The following is a 15,092-nucleotide window of genomic DNA, read 5'->3' on the forward strand; positions in this document are numbered from 1 at the left end:
CGCCAATGATTTTCTTGTTTCATTTGGTTCAGCCACCTCCAAAAATCGGGTGTGTTTTGGTGCAGTACGCCGCCTGGGAGTACCCTTTTCCAGTTTGGCTAGGATAGCACTGCGGTTAAGACTTTAATGTCATGTCAGATTTGCAGTGTAGTGATGCGGGTGTGCTGTCAAAAACTCGGGCTGTTTTGGTGCAGTTCGCTAGTCTCCCATGTGCAGTACCGATGTCTTTAATAAAATTATTTGAAGAAGACAAAACAAGTGGTTCACTCCAATTTTTGTAGCAGCTCATGACCCCTCTGTATGAAGTGCAATTTGTTTCGTGTGTTTCAAAATTCAGTTGACTAAATCAATGCCCGAGGTCCGTTTGGTCCTCAGATGTGGTTCACTTTTGAGAGTGATGTTGTTCACTTGCGCCCAAACATGGAAGTGCAGAAAAATTTAGCGAAACAACAAGATAGTAATGCGGCTCATTTCGATATATGTCACGGTTCACATGCCCTCTGTATGAAGTGTAATTTGTTTCGTGTGTCTCAATATTCAGTCGACTACATGAACACTTGCAGTGTGTTTTGTCCTTGGATGTGGTTTACTTTTAAGAGTGATGCTGTTCACTTGCGCTCAACATGAAAGTGCATTTTTTATAAACGAAACAACAAGATAGCAATGAGGTTCACTTTGCCATATGTCGCGATTCGTTTGCCCTTGTCTCTGTGGTCCACTCTCGTTCATAAAAAATGTTGAAAAAAAAGACAAAAAAATCACGAAAAACTCGGGTGAGAAAGTTTATGTCTGACAAAAGAATTCATGAAGTTCACTTGACTGTCTAATGCAGTGCGGTTTTCAGTTTGAAGTAGTGTGGTTTGCTGTCTGATGCAGTATACACGGCGATTTGGGTGTCACGAAAACAGAGTGTTCGTGTTTCGGTAAATTCAAAATTGCTCTTAACCCGTAAGTAATTAGAGAGTCTTCTACATGAAAAAGTTGCGCCTCATTGATATCTTTCCAACGGCGTATAATTTGAATCATTCCGATCAGCGCTTTGTAAAAGTTGTGTGTAAAACGGCCGCTGCCTCTCGCCGTCAGCCGCACGATTTTCGAAATTAACTAAAAATGGTAAGGTATCTCAAAAATATTCCAATATATGAAAGTTGTAGCTTTTCAATGGTATATTACACGCCTCTTTTCGATAAACGGTTAAAAGAATAGAGCGAAAACAGTACCGAAATTTTGAATTTTTTTGAAAAACATAATTCCGCGATTTAGTAAATTTGAAAGTGCTCTTAAACCATAATGAATTAGAGAAAGTATTAGATATGAAAAATATGCGCCTCGGCGATATCTTTCTAACGGTCTATCATTTGCTTCATTCCGACGAACGGTTTAGAAAAAAACGCTCGCTGCCACTCATCGTACGCCGCACCATTTTCAAAACTCCTCTTAAACCATGAGGAATCTCGAAAAGTGTTCAACATAACAAAGTTGTGTCTAATCCATAGCTTCTCAACAGTATTTTACACGCATCATTCCGATAAATGGTTAAAAACTAGAGCAAAAAAGGTACCAAAAAACACAGCATGCAGGCGTGCAGTGTTTTTGCGATGGGAAGTTCACTCACGTGTATACTGCAGTGCACTTGGTTCGAACAATGACGTGCACTTGCGTTAAGCGTTAAGTGCGGAAGTGTTATCAGAATAGTTATTCTGCTAATATTAGCATAATAGACCGGCTTTCATGTAACTTGCTTTGAAATATCTTAGATATAGTATATCAACATATTTAAAATAATAAAATAGTATACCCGACCCGAATATTGATAGAAATTCCAAGAATAGATATTTTAAATATTGATAAGGTATTATCAATCATATGGTCAGGGAAGACCCCCTATTTAAAAAAATATAAATAAATAAATAAGCAATGTTGAAGATTTAAGCAGCCTTGGCATGTATGTACGCATACACTGCCAAGGATTCTTGATGGCAGAAGAAGCTCTGAAGGCTAATCGCATGAAGATCTGTATGGCCGAAGAGTAAAGACTGGTACACAGAGGCCAGCTAATTATTCACCGAGAGACAATGCCATGTGAAGAAAGAAAAATTTCCTGAAGATTGAAGTTTGTCGGCACTCTCTCTCGCACTTTTCTATATTATTAGAAGGACACACATGTACCCTAGTAGGACACGCGTGCATACTACCGTGTGTAAAATAAGTGAAGGAAGGCTCCTGAAGGCCTCCTTAGCTGCCACCCCTCGCAGCTATAAAAGGAGACGCTAGGCTCAAGAACACAACACAAGATGGGAGAGCATGAAGCACTCAGAGCATCGAGACCCTCCACTAGAGCACCATTTCCTTCGTAGTTTAGCCACCACCACTGCTAGTAGAATAGCCAAGAGTTTGAAGGTAATTTCCTAGTTGTGTGTAATCCCTTCGGGGCCTCCTGAAAGGGAAAACCATATGTAAATTATGTTGTGGAAATGATGTAGTTTCTTGGTCTCACTTAGTATTTTTATTTATGAATTTATGGGACGAGTTCTTATGCTAGGGATCCTATAGGAGAAACCTCTGCGTGTGTAGTTCTGTGTGTAGCCTAGAGTGGCGTTTGAATGAGAACCTTGTAGCCATAGAGAAGTGTTCCCTTCGGGTGAAACTCCCTGGGAAGACGATAGGAATTTACCCCATAAATTTGCAATTAAAACTACTAAGTGAACGTAATTAGCTACATCTGATACAACATAATGAAAAATATGGTGAGTAATGAGTAGGATTTTACACCACTACGCACACCGACGGTCGAATTGTTGGCCTCGCTAGCCTAGAATAGATCCTGTATCAAATAAATAATCAAGTTAGAACGTGAAGGTAATCATATTGAATTAAATATTACTGTGAATAGTGAAGTACTATTCCAAATAGTGTACTGAATAGTAAACACTATTGTGAATAGTGCCCTACCTAGTAAATAGTAAATACTATTCAAGATAAAAAGCATATCTGTCTACCACTTTCACCTAATCCTATATTAATCTAATCAAAATCTAATCACATATTTAGCAATAATTTATATTCCCTATATGGTTGGTATCAGGTCCAGCATTTAATCATTGAAAGGTTAAAATATTTAAACTTAGAAGTTAGTGTAGGTAAAGTAATAAATACTAAGGAAAAATTAAATACAAGGTGTAGAGTAAATCCCTCTGAAGAGCATATCTGGCATTCATCTCATAGCCAGTTAAATACAATTGTCGATTTGATATATAACTTTTACATATCTTGGGGAAAAAGACAAGATGATTTAGACCAAAAATTTGAAAGTTTATTTAAAGAATACCAAAAACTTGCTAATCAGTATTTAAGGTTGAATAATAAAATTGATTTAGCTTTACATAAGCTAGAGGAAGCAAAATCTAGACAGAATACAGTTTGCAAGAATAGCGATTATATTAAAGAGGAGGTATTATCAATAGGCCGTTGCCTAAGTAAAGGCAAAGAGTCACTCCCACGCACTGAATCAAGACAAGATATACTTGAAATAAAAAAGTTGGTGCAAGAGGTTAAAACTTTGATTATCTCATAATTATATGACTGAATATACTCAAGCAATAAACGAAGTAGCTGAATACCTGTCACCTCCTATCGGATTCTGCAATCACGACTCCCCAAAAGAAGATTCCAAAGTAATAATAAGACAAAATAACACCATCCTCCATCTATTAATCCAGATTTCAGATAAACTAAATAGTGTTCAAAGCAACAAAGAAATTGTGCTTTCATCATCCGAAATAGTTGCCTTTGCTAGAAATATTAATTCAGGAAAATGGATGTATCTAAAGGCTTCCTTAGAAGAAATAAAACCCTCCAATTAGTAAGGCAATATTCAAGACCGCTAGCGATGAAGCATAGATTATCATGCAAAGCTGATGATATTGATAGTATTGAAGAAGTTATAGATACTAACCGCCAACCCGTGCATTCACACGGGCTAGTATATACATTGTTTCTAAACAAACTGAATTATTAAAACCCAATGGCATAACACACATATACCAAAAATGATTTTATTTTGTATGTCAAAACACTATCAAAGTAGTATGTAAAAAAACCAATGGTTATTCTACAGTATATTATTCAGCCAGCTTTGATATGAACTGTCTGATCTATTTGTATATCAGCTAAACAAAAAAACACTTTAAAATTGCCAATGCCGGTAATGGAAAACTAATAAATTCATATATATCAATGGATATTGAGACATATTCACACAACTAATTTTACTTGCTAATCTTAACCAACTAAGTTTGCAAGAAAATTTCATGCATAGTTTCTTATTTTATCCGAATCTAAACAATGGTTTTGTGCTATCATGGTATTCACATTCCTATATGTTGACACAATTCTTGATGGCATCAAGATCAACATTATACTAACTCATGTTACATGTCCTATTTTCAAATTAGGTTAATCTCCACCTAACCTGTCATGCTCCCCCACTTATCCTTATAACTTGTTAAGAAGCAGTTCCAGCACAATCTATTTTCTTGATATGAGTAGCCATGCCAAGGAGTCCTACATGTCTTGTTTTTTACATCAAGAAATTCCTGCAAGAGTGGTTAGAAATCTCAATGAATAACACTGGCGAGATATCTATAGGAGCTCTCAAAAGGCAGCATCTTACATCGTACAATTATAAAATTAGATGGGATAAATAGTTCACTCATGACCCAGATATATAAAGGCGAATAACTGTGAGGACATCCTCTCCTATATAATCCATCTTTTTGGGCAACTCTTGGATAATCCATCTTAGGATGCAAAAAACAAAACAAGCATGCAATCGTGAAGTCTAATAGGATAGCAAGCCTGCAGAACTTGTCGTCCTTTGCATCAACACAAATAATATAGGATGTTCCCTCGTCCTCCAAATCCGTTTTAATCTAAATGCATGGAAATGGACATGTAGGATACTAGGTGTCATCATTGATCGCGTTCGTCGTAAATATCTGGATGGAAAGATTGCCTAGGTTCATCCAACTGAAAAGGTTGAGAAGAACAACAATTGAATATATATGGGAAACCTCAAGGTGCAACAAAGTATACTTATACTACCCTCATATATGAAGGCGAACAACTGTGACCCTTTGAAAAAAAGTATACTTGCTATCCACTCTTTGATAATCCATATTTTGTTGTTGGCAGCTCTTTGATGTTCCATCTTACAACATTATGAGAAAATGGGTTCAAACACACACTCATTGAATTAGGACTGCAAGTCTGTACAACCTGTGACCCTTTGCATCAAAAAAAATTAGTATATTAATTAGCTTCCCTTGGAAGGTGGATTCCAAATCCAAAAGAGAAAATACCAGAAAATAAATCTAAGTGAATCAAAATCTACTATGAGATTCAAAGCGACATGATATTTCTCACATAAATATTGGTAGTTTTCAAAGTTGAGTAGATTAACTATAAATGTCAAGGTGATATGATGTGGATTGCACAATTAAATATGTAGATGGAAAACGATGTTTACTTACAATCCACATATATGATAAGAAATAAGGGTTAGTAAATTCTCTCTGGGATGGTCAATCCTTCTTTTTTGTCCACTCTTTTATGTTATTTATTATGACACATAAATGGGAAAACAACACATACACACAAGGTGTGCAGTCAAATAGCAACACATCCGTAAGCATCTTACATCGACTATCTGGTTTTGACTATATGATCTCTTATCAACCTAACGAATGCAACTGATAGCTACAGTCAGATGCAGGAGATGGGTGTTTGAAAGCCATGGAGGAGACGGAAGCAACTCCACCACATCATGACCAGAGCACCTAGCGTGCATGCTCCAGTCACCTAGCAAAACTCATCTGAGTAGAAATTAGAAATTAGAGGAGAGAGCCATACACACCTACAGTACATGCCAGTATGCCGCACACACAGACAAAACGGCAATTCCTACTTAGCCCATGTTTAGTGGCAGGGCTGATCCCGATGTCGTGTCTCGTGTGAAGAAAGGGTGTTGATTCCTTCAGAGGCTCCCGGCCTAGATGGGGCTATTAGGAATTCGGGGGCAGCGAAGCATGTTTCCTCCAAGACGTAAGTCATGAATGATCGGACCTCCGGTTGCAGTGAAGCCTATTGCGGCTAGGACGGAGATTGGCGGCTAGTGTTCCGTCACAGCATGGATCTCGGTGGTGCACCAAGGAGAGATATGGGAACAACTCAACCGATCTTGATATAGGCTCCATTGTGTTTTGGTCTATGGAGTTGCATTTGAATACAATCTCAAAACCAATTCGGCTAGGTTTTTCCATAGGAGATCGCCTCGCGAATATGCATCTTGTAGCGGCCAGGGTGTAAAATTATTCTACAATTTGATCTTCTCCACCATGCTGACAAAATACGTGGATACGCATCCATGAGTCCAGCTTGACACATAATAGGAAAAAAATCTTAAAGGAATAATTAATAAAGAAGGAAAGGGAGAGGATTCCGCCAGGAATCCTTTTTAACGTGATTGCCTTTCTTTGCCGTGCGAGTAATTTTTGCTAGTACTATTTTTTAAATTGTTCTTATTTCAGATATACGCATCCAAGAGTGCAGGTTGACACATAATAGGAAAAAAAATCATAAAGGAATAATTAATAAGAAGGAAAGGGAGAGGATTCCGCCAGGAATCCTTTTTAAGGTGATTGCCTTTTTAACGTGATTGCCTTTCTTTCCCATGCGAGTTATTTTCACTGGTAACTATTTTTAGAATTAATTTTATTTCAGAGATATGCATGCAAGAGTCCAGGTTGGCCCATAATAGGGAAAAATCTTCATAGATACAAAAGGAACGGGAAGAATACGTGAGGCATCCTTTTTATTTCTCATTGGAGAGTTAAAAGGTGAGACATGAGAGCTTGAGAGACTAAGGTCATGAGAGATATATATGTGAGTTATTTTTCTGTTGATTTTTTTCTCTGAGAGTCCATCTACACCGTAAAAATATGGCCCCACCAGATTAACGGCTCGTAAAATCTAATTAACGTGGTAATTTCTAGGGAGTCTGTAATTAGTATAGGTATAGATACAAAGAGGTCTAGAAAGATATCAGAAAGATATCCTAAGAAAAATAAAGCCGCAACAAGTATATCATATGGGTATGTTTGAGAGTAAAAGTGGTCTATACAGAATATCCAGAGAAGTAGAATTAAGTGTGTTAACACATCCGGTAGATTTAAGAATTATAAGCAAAAATATTGAAAATGAACTAAAATATTGTGGTTATAAATATATTCATCAAGGCATGTATATCATAGAAGTCAAAGGTATGACAAGGAAGAAATTAGGTGCGAAGGTTTTGATAACCTTATTAGACAGAAGATGGGAATCTGTAGACAAAGCAGCATTAGAATTTTTGGAAGGAGACATGAATGAAAATAGATTAATAACCTATATAGCTCCAGACCTAATGATGCCCATAAAAGAATTTATTGAAAAAATGAGTTTTGGTTTTCAAACTAAAGGTTATGAAGATTTTAAGGGAACAAATTTGCTAGTAAGCATAGAATTTATAGGAAGGCTCACTAATAGAAGTAGCTCCAAATATAGAGTAAATGTGAATGACATAATTGATAGTATGCAATCAAAAGGTATAAAGTTTATGAATCCTCTTAAAATTTGTTCTAAAGAAAGAGCTGGAGAAGAATGGAAGATAGGTGAATTAATCTTTTCTTTATTATTAATAATAAAGCACGGATTGAGTCCGTCAGGTTCACCGTTGCGGAGTTTTTACACAAAGGACCCTATGATTTTTTATATTCAACCCGCAGTGCCCGTAATAAGTCAAGCACGAACTGGTATGTGCGAGAGGAAAAAAACCTACCCACCCGCCCGTGCCTCCCGATCCCACCTCCAACCCGCCGCTACGTCCTGCCCCGCCCCGCCTCACCACGCGCTGCCAGTCGCCGGCGCGTCTCCACCTATCTCTGGAACGAGGCGAGTGGACGAGCATGTGGGGCGGCAGGCGGCTCTCCGGCTCGATCCGATCGAGTGAGCTCTGCACAAGGCGGCGGCGGACGGGATGCACACGCGGAAGGATGGCGGCGTCCGGATCTAGGCGAGCGACAGCGGGACAAGGCGTCGACGTTCTCCGGGGCGGTGCAATGGTTGCTCCGTACAGGCGAGAGAAAAGAAAAAATATCCACACGACGACCTTGCCTTCCATCTCCACCTACAACGCGCCATCGCAGACGGCCTCCTCCGCCGTGCGCCTTCCTCACCCCTGCGGCTTTCCGCCACCGGCGACACTCGACGCCGATGCCGCACCTTCCTGCAACCCCTCTCTCGCCATGACCTGACTCCGTCGTCATCCACTACCAGCCCGACACCATGGACTCCGTGCGCATTGGGCCCTATAGACAGATCTTCTGCTCCGACAACTTTGTCTTCGGCCAGTCCGGCGCCGGAAACAAGTGGGCCAAGGGCCACTACACCGAGATGAGCTCCATCCTCAACGTCGTCCACAAGGAGGCCAAGAACTGCGACTGCCTCCAAGGTACTTTCCCCTTTCTTCAGGAGTCGCTCTAGTTACTCCGTTCCGCAGATTCCGGCTAGCGATTCTGACTTTTGTTCATGTGCTTTTCGTTAGGCTTCCAGGTGTGCCACTCCATCGGCGGGGGCACCGGTTCGGGCATGGGCACGCAACTGAGTTCCAGGATCAGGGAGGAGTACCCGGACCAGATGATGCTCACCTTCTCTGTTTTCCCATCTCGCAAGGCTCTGACACAGTGGTCGAGCCCTACAATGCCACCCTCCCGGTTCACCAGGTGGTTGAGAACTCTGATGAGTGCATGGTGCTGGACAACGAGGCGCTCTATGGCATCTGCTTCCGCACCCTCAAGCTGACCACACCTAGCTATAAGGAGATCTGTGACATCAAGTTATATTACCTACCTATACTTTTTTTGACTGAATACCTTCCTGTACTTTTGTTAAATGATCATTATGCTGGTAACATGGTGAATTATAGCACTGGACAGTCAATTGTGGAAGAAGCCTGTTTGTCAATTGTCATATTGTGGTAGTTTTGTTCGGTGATACAAACTAACTGCCTGTAGTGTCGAAAATGTTGTCAGCAACTTATCCTAACTGGTTGAAGTCATTAGTTAATTATATCACCTGACAGCCATCTAGGTAGTGACTTATTTCGTTTTATGTTGAAGAAGTTCATTTTCTAAATATTTTGCAAGTTTTATTTTGGTCGTATAAACTGACTGCAGCCTGTAGTGTCCACAATGCAATTACCAACTTATCCCAACTGGGATGATGCCATGTTGGAAGCTGAATTTGTTTTATCTGCTGAGAATATGTTCATTCTAGAGATGATTTGAGTTCCAGCCGAGGTTCCAATCTCGCCTACTTCACCGGAACACCGTCCACTCGAACTCCAGCTGAGGTACCAATTATCAATCATTATTTTAGTGTTTCCACATGAATCTCTTGCATAGTCTCAATCATGACCACCTATGCAACGTCCTTCATCTTTTCTGTGGTATTTCAGTAGCTTTCATAATTAATTAGTCCCCTATAGTATTATATATGCATATATGCTCAGTTTTGTGAACAAAAGAGATAGAAGGATGTCTTCTTCTTCTGCTGCCGGAGCTTGATCCTCTATGGCCTTCTTGATCCTATCATCCTTGTTGATCTCCTCGGGTTCTTCTCTCTTCAGCTCTATCTTCATTATAGCCAAGCATTGTTGCCTTCATTGTTGGAGGAGGGTGACGACATGATGCCTGGCCTTGACAACTCTGGCAGAAAACAGATCGAAACAAAAACAAAGGATATTTGCGTGATACGGTGGTCAAAACCTTCGGGAGATTATATAATGAATTTTTACCGACCAAAAGAAGTATCATGCAAGAAAACGGAGTCCGGAGAGCACACCAGGTGCCCACAAGGCAGGGGGCGCACCCAGGGGAGTAGGGCACACCATCCACCCTCATGGACGCCTCGTGTCCTTCCCGGACTACTTCTTATTTTCCTATTTTCTTAAATATCCCAAAACGGAGAATAATTACCATTAGAACTGTTTTGGAGTCAGTTTACTTACCGTACCACATACCTATTCCTTTTCGGAGTCTGAAACGTTCTGGAAAGTATCCCTTATATATTCCTCCGGGGTTACGGTCTCAATAACATTAGTTTCAACATTTATTGGATTACCTGAGATATAATGTTTGATTCTTTGACCGTTCACCACCCTTGGGTTTGTGCCTTCGAAGTTGTTGATTTTTATGGCACCGGAACGATAGACCTCCTCGATAACATAATGACCTTCCAATTTAGAGAGAAGTTTTCCTACAAAAAATCTTAAACGAGAGTTGAATAGCAACACATAATCACCTACGTTAAACTCACGCTTTTGTATCCTTTTGTCATGCCATCTTTTAACCTTTTCTTTAAACAGTTTGGCATTCTCATAAGCCTGGGTTCTCCACTCATCAAGTGAGCTAATGTGAAATAGTCTCTTCTCACCGGCAAGTTTGAAATCATAATTGAGCTCTTTAATGGCCCAATATGCCTTATGTTCTAGTTCGAGAGGTAAGTGACATGCTTTTCCATAAACCATTTTATACGGAGACATACCCATAGGATTTTTATATGCAGTTCTATAGGCCCATAGTGCATCATCCAGTTTCTTGGACCAATTCTTTCTAGATCTATTAACAGTCTTTTGCAAAATTAATTTAATCTCTCTATTACTCAGTTCTACTTGACCACTAGACTGTGGGTGGTATGGAGATGTAATTCTATGATTGACATCATACTTAGCAAGCATTTTATGAAAAGCACCATGAATAAAATGTGAACCACCATCAGTCATTAAGTACCTAGGGACTCCAAACCTCGGAAAAATAACTTCTTTAAGCATCTTAATTGTCCGGGGTTGGGTGCGACATATGCCAATGGATGGCTTATCATGGTGGGAGCGAGTAGAACGTCGCCGGTGCCTGGAAGCGGGATAAGGCGTAGACACGAACGCCGGCGTGCTTTACCCAGGTTTGGGGCTCTCCTTGGAGATAACACCCCTAGTCCTGCTCTGTGGGGTCCCCGCATGATCACTAAGGCACTAGTGAGTACAATGGTGCTCCTTGAGCTGTATGCTAGAGGTAGGAGGAGGCAAGGCTTGCTCTCTTCTCTCCCTAGGTGCTGGTCTAATTCTCATAGGTTGGAACCCTTTGCATGGGTGTCCTGGGGGGTTTATATAGGCCTACCCCCCAGGGGTACAATGGTAATCCGGCCGGGTGTTGGACCCGGCTTTCAGTCTCTCTGGTCGCCAGCTTCTCCACCGGCTGCGGGGGCCCGCCGCCTGGCGGGCCCCGCCGACTAGTCTGGTACAGAGCGGACATGCCGCCTCCGCCGCTCACGGGTCCTGCCGGCTGCTGATTACTGTAGCCGTGATGCTAATGACGCATGCTCGGTCAGGGGAGCGTGGCTACAGTCCCGCCGCCTGGTGGGAGATTACTGTAGCCACTCTGGGTCTTATCTAGTTAATGGTGCACGGGCCCCGAGGAGGGATCGGGCCGCCTGCTAGGAGCCGGCATCCCTTGGGTCCGACTGGTCGGGCCTCCGCCGTCTTCCGGTCTCTCGTTGCCCGGTAGGGCCCGCCGTCTTCTGGCCGTACCGACAGGCGGTTGTGTGAGCAAGGCCTCGCCTGACAGGAGTGATGTCAGTGGCGGAGTGGCAACAGTGCCGCGCCGGGCGGAGATGTCCGCCTGTATGGAGCACTATGGCCACGCTTGGCCCTGAACACGGGGGTGATGGGCTACACTGTGGCCTTACCCGGTCTTGTCTTCTTTAATGGGGGCGCAGACTCTGAGGGAGCCATGGGCCGACTGCTAGGAGCCGGCCTCTCTGGAGGCCGCCTGCCAGGAGTCGGCCTGTCTTGTAGCCGCCTTCTTGAGCATGGCCGTCTTCCGGCAGTCGGCCGTTCGGCCAGCCGCCCACCAGAAGGTGGCGCTTTGTCTTGATGCCTTGAGGGGCGCAGCTGGCCCTGATGCTTTAAAAGGTTCTGGGACTCGGGTTAGGCTACCGGTGGCCCATTACTTCGACAGTAGTCCCCGAAGCTGGTGAGGGGCCGCGGTTGAAGAGCCAAGGAGCCTCAACAGTTTCCTCCTCCCGGTGCTTCGGAAAGAAGCTTCATCCGACTCCTGGCAAGCTGCCTAAGGGAGCCGGCCATGTCCAGTCGGATTCATCTGGAATTTCGAACATAACGGCGGGAACTAGGCAGCGTGTGTGCTAAGCTTCTGGGCCTGGCGCCCGTCATGGGCGTGCCACATGGCGGCAGCTAGCCGGGTCAGCCTGCCAACCCATGTGCATGACGAGACGTGGCTGCAGGCTGGGCCCGCCACCACCGGGCCTCGGCACGCGAGCGGATCCGCTGCGGCCGAGGCGGGCGGTTGGGTTTCCCCGCGGAGTTACTGCACGCAGTAACTCGCGCGGTAAAGGCAGGAGCATGGGGTCGTGGGCATAGTTAATCCCACGATCCCACGCCCGCCCCCTCGGCTTCATAGCCCGTAGGCTATAAGTAGGAAGAGGAAAGGGAGCGGCGAAGCACGTGCGCCCCTCCACCCCAATTTCCCTCGCTCTTCTTCATCTCGTCGCAGCGCCCCCGAGCTCCATCGGAACACCACCGCCGCTAGTCGCCGAGCCGTTTTGGCCCCGCCTCAATCCCAGTTCTTCCGTGGCGCTGTTATTCTTCGTCGAGCCCTCCATGGCACACGAGCATGGAGGGGACTGGGACGGATCGAACGTCCATGAAGACCACATTGCTTTCCTCCGCGACACGCGGCATCTCCCCAGCGCGGGCTTCGTGAAAGCGCGCATGCCGCAGGAGGGAGAGATCTTGCCAGCGTCGAGGGAGGGTGAGCAGGTTGTCTTTCGCTCGCACTTCATTCGCGGCTTCGGCCTGCCAGCGAGCGTCTTCCTCCGCTCGTTCCTCAAGTTCTATCACCTTAAACCTCATCACCTTACGCCCAACACGGTGATGCTCCTGGCCGCCTTCGTCACGTTGTGCAAAGGCTACCTCGGCATCCTCCCCACCATCAAGCTGTGGGGAGCCTTCTTCTACGCCAAGCTGGGCACCTCCATCCGGGAGGTGGCTGCCCAGTGCGGTGCCTTCATTGCGGTTCGCCGGCCTTCGCCGAAGAACGCCTTCCCCACCATCAAGCTGCTACAGTCGGTCAAGGTGTGGCAGCAATCTTACTTCTACGTGGAGAACATGGACCTGGCCGTCGACTTCCTTAACCTGCCGGCTTATGCAGCCGGCCCACCAGGTGAGCCTCGGGCCAGTTGGGGCTACAAGCTGAAGCCGGTGTTGGCGGACAGCGCTGCCGCCATCCAACGACTACGGGAGTTGACCAACACCGAGGGCCTCAAGGCGACCGATTTGTTGGTTGCCTTCGTCGCGCGCCGGGTTCTTCCGCTCCAAGGTCGGCCTCACCTGATCAGCCGGATGAGCGAGCATCGCGACCCATGCCGGCTGAGCACCAAGGAGATGTCGGCTGCCGAGGTGGCCAACTTGGTGAACGAAATCTCCGGCTTCAAGCTGGAGGGGTCCTGGCAGTTCGGCAAGCTGTCGTACTCTCGTGCAGACCCGCCACCTGCCGTAAGTCCTTCGGCCTCTCCTTTCTTTAATGCTTCATCTTGATTCCATCTGGTGGTCTTGAGCAGTCGGCCTCATGCTACTTGAAACAGATCTACATGTCGGACGCGATGGCCGCCATCGTAGGGGCAGGTGGTGATTACCAGCTGGACCGGGCGGTGAGCGATGTGGACGATCCCGACTTGGGAGCGGCCGCCTTGGAGGACACCGCGACGGGCGGTGTCTATGAAGAGGGCGGATCCGAGGAAGGCGGCATCGAGACCTAGCCTGATGACGATGAGGAGGAAGAAGAGCCGCGCCCCGCGCGAGGAGCCAGCAGGGCAGACGCGGGCCCCTTCGTCGAGCCGACTGCCCGAGGCGGCACTCGTAAGCTTAAGCAAGGCGCTGTCTTGTTTGGAAGCATGCCGAAGAAGGCCAAGAATCCGATCGCCGCGACCAGGCGGAGGGAGGCCGCCGTCAAGGAGGCCAAGTACCAGAAGCTCCCAAAGGCGCCTCCTATGGTGTCGGCGTAAGTATCTTTCCCTTGTGTTCTTCTTTCTTGTTGATTCTTTCTGAATTCCCTTTGCTTTATTTTCTTGGTTTAGGGCTCCGCTCTCTCTCGAGAAGTCGGCCGCCGGCTCCATCGTTGGGTCGGCGGAGACCTCCTCCATCACCCGGCGCATCGATCCGGCCGCCGACCTCCGGGAGGTGACAGAGCGGAACATGCGGGAGGTGCGCGAGGAGCATGAAGCTGCCCGTCTGTTGAGGGTGGAGGCAGACAAGGCGGAGGCCGCCGCCCTGGAGAAGTTGGCGGAGGCCGAGGCTGTTGCCGCGGCGAAGAAGCAAGCCTAGAAAGCCGCGCGCCGTCAGTCGGCGATATTCGTCACCCCCCTGAACTCCGCGCCACCGCCACCAGAATTCATGGCGCCGGCTGGGGGAGCCGGCGACGGGCACCCGATCATGGAGAGGGACGGCGGCGATGTCGTCATGCTGGACGTAATCGTGCCCCCGCCACCACCTTCTAAGGAGGCGCGTGACAAGCAGCCGGCTGACCCGCCGGCGCCACCAGCTGGAGGCGGGATGGTGACGGGCCCAACTCCTGAGGTTCGCACCCCGACGCGCCGCCAGTTTGCAAAGGCGGCTTTGGCGCCACGCCCGCAGGAGACCGCCGCCGCGAGCTCTTCGATCCCGGATGCCGAGGCGACCAACGCCGCGCCCACTGAGTGGGTGCGGGGAGGTGGGACAGGCCCTTTGAACAAGGCGATCATGGACATCCAGGCCAAACTCCACGCTGAAGCCGATACCCTCAACCACTGCAACAAGATGTTCCTGGAGTCGCGAGCAGCCATCCGGGTATGCTTTTTCGTTCTTCATTTTTGATTCTTGTATCTCTTGTATTTCTATGTGGGGGCGCGCTAGCGCTCCCACTGGGTGTAGTCCCCGAGTTTCGGGC

General features: G+C 46.0%; 1 pseudogene; it reads left to right on the forward strand.

Moving 5' to 3' along the window:
* The first annotated feature begins 8,346 nt into the window (after nucleotides 1-8,346).
* On the forward strand, nucleotides 8,347-9,383 carry LOC119358125 (annotated as a pseudogene).
* Nucleotides 9,384-15,092: the final 5,709 nt, after the last annotated feature.

This window comes from Triticum dicoccoides, chromosome 2A, assembly GCF_002162155.2.
Source record: "Triticum dicoccoides isolate Atlit2015 ecotype Zavitan chromosome 2A, WEW_v2.0, whole genome shotgun sequence".
In the NCBI taxonomy this organism is placed as follows: domain Eukaryota; kingdom Viridiplantae; phylum Streptophyta; class Magnoliopsida; order Poales; family Poaceae; genus Triticum; species Triticum dicoccoides.